Raw genomic sequence first — 2,527 nt, 5'->3', positions numbered from 1 at the left:
GCAGTGACAGAATATTGGGGAATATTAAAGGATGGTTGTAAAATATAAGTTTTGGTATGAAAATGGGATCACAGTTATTTTTAAAAGAGCCCTTAGGGGGCGCCTGGGTGGCTTAGTCGGTTAAGCGTCCGACTTCGGCTTAGGTCATGATCTCACAGTTTGTGGGTTCAGGCCCCGCGTCGGGCTCCGTGCTGACAGCTCAGAGCCTGGAGCCTGCTTCAGATTCTGTATCTCCCTCTCTCTCTGACCCTCCCCCGCTCACACTGTCTCTCTCCCTCTCTCAGAAATAAATAAAAAACATTAAAAAAAATTAAAAGAGTCCTTAGTTTTTAGAGATGTGTGTTCAAATGCTTAAGATAAAATAATATAATGCCTAGAATTTGCTTCCAAATAATCAGGAGGGAGGGTTGGGAAGGGGGTGGATGTAGATGGAAAGGTTTGGCCATGAGTTCACGGGTGCTGGTGCTGGGCCTATGGTGGTACATATTATAGCACACTCTCTCAGAACAAACACCTTCCATGCCTTCAGCATTAAGATAACCCACATGCTCACAAATATTTTGCTGATCTTATTTTGATTTATCTTCCTTTTACCGATCTGCTTTACATCATATATTATTGTGTAATCACTCTGGCTATGAAAAATGGGCAAATTCATTCATCAGTACCAAACTACCTTGACTTTGAGGCAATATTGTAGAGTAGCTGACAGCACAGAAACTGTTCTTATCAGACCAGAGCTTTGTCGCGTGCCTCTCTGTGAAAGCCACGAGTTTTGATTATACTTCCCCGAGCGTCGGCTTTCTCCCCATACAAGGAGAGGGAGCAAATGAGATTTCGTGCGTGGAGTTTGGCTCAGTGTCTGACCATCAGCAAATTGCAGTTATTATTTTGACCAGGGGCAGAATCCCAGAAGAATGTAGAGTCTTATTCATATAAAAAATTATGCTTCTGTGGGCATGTGCGAAAAGATGCCCCAGGTGAGATACTACAAGTAGATAATAGACAGAATCCCACAAAGAGTCGTTCATTCACTCAACAAATACTACTAGTGCCTTCCGTGTGCCAGGCCCAGTGGAACTGCCAGATACCTGATGAGATCCGTCCCTGAGGTTGACAGGGTAGAGAAATGCAGACACTTCAAGACAGGGGGCAATCAGGGGTCAAGACTGGGGTGTGGTCCAGGGAGATCCAGACTGAGATCTGAAGGATACAGGAGAATTGGCAAAGCTGGCTTTAAGGGAGGGAGGGCGGAGAGTAGGAGAGGGAAAGGACAAAACATTCCAAACTGATAAAGGAAGAGCAAGTGCAAAGGCCCTGGGGCAAGAAGGAATCATTCCAGGGTCCAGAGGATGGCAGAGTCCAGAGTAGGAAAAATAAAGGTACGGCAGTGAGTGGCTGCTGGGAGAGGGGCTTTCTTTCACTTTCATTTCATATCTTCAAGCTTTGCACAGTGGCAATATCGTAGACAATGAGGTTTATCTGAGGCATGATTATTGCTAATTAAAAACTCTTCTCATTTCATATCGTCTGAATTATGTAAATATTTTATGAAAAGCATATATCACTTATAATTTTTTTATAGTTTATTGTCAAGTTGGTTTCCATATAACACCCAGTGCTCATCCCCACAAGTGCCCTCCTCCTTGCCCATCACCGCCTTCCCCTCCCCCCACACATCCATCAGTCCTCAGTTTGTTCTCAGCATTCAAGAGTCTCTCATGGTTTGCCTCCCTCCCTCTCCTTAACTATTTTTCCCTTTCCCCTTCCCCACCGTCTTCCGTTAAGTTTCTCAAGATCCACATATGAGTGAAAGCATATGGTATCTGTCCTTCTCTGCCTGACTTATTTCACTCAGCATAACGCCCTCAGGGTCCATCCATGTTGCTACACAGGCCAGATTTCATTCTGTCTCGTTGCCATGTAGTTTTCCATTGTATAGATTAACCACATCTTCTTGATCCATTTGTCCGTTGATGGACACTTAGGCTCTTTCCGTGTTTTGGCTGTTGTTGAGAGTGCTGCTATGAACATTGGGGTTCATGTGCTCCTATGCTTCAGCACTCCTGTATCCCTTGGGTAAATTCCTAGCAGTGCTATTGTTTGGTCTTAGGGTAGTTCTATTGTTAACTTTTTGAGGAACCTCCACACTGTTTTCCAGAGGGGCTGCACCAGTTTATATTCCCACCAACAGTGTAGGAGTGTGCCCGTTTCTCCACATCCTCGCCAGCATCTAGAGTTCTCTGATTTGCTCATTTTAGTCACTCTGACCGGCATGAGGTGGTATCTCAGTGTGGTTTTGATCTGCATTTCCCTGATAAGGAGGGACACTGAGCATTGTTTCATGAGTCTGTTGGCCATCTGGGTGTCCTCTTTGGAGAAGTGTCTGTTCACGTCTTCTGCCCATTTCTTCACTGGATTATTTGTTTTTCGGGTGTGAAGTTTGGTGAGTTCCTTATAGATTTTGGATACTAGCCCTTTATCTGATATGTCATTTGCAACTATCTTTTTGCTAATTGAAAACTCT

The 2,527-nt window shown here is 44.3% G+C and overlaps 1 pseudogene; it reads left to right on the top strand.

The window, feature by feature from the left end:
- The first annotated feature begins 1,442 nt into the window (after positions 1–1,442).
- On the top strand, positions 1,443–1,557 carry LOC120234903 (annotated as a pseudogene).
- Positions 1,558–2,527: the final 970 nt, after the last annotated feature.

This window comes from Hyaena hyaena, unplaced genomic scaffold (genome assembly GCF_003009895.1).
Source record: "Hyaena hyaena isolate Hyena2069 unplaced genomic scaffold, ASM300989v1 scaffold_119, whole genome shotgun sequence".
In the NCBI taxonomy this organism is placed as follows: Eukaryota; Metazoa; Chordata; class Mammalia; order Carnivora; family Hyaenidae; genus Hyaena; species Hyaena hyaena.
The sequence above is the reverse complement of the archived record's forward strand: the minus strand, read 5'-3'. Positions and strand labels throughout refer to the sequence as shown.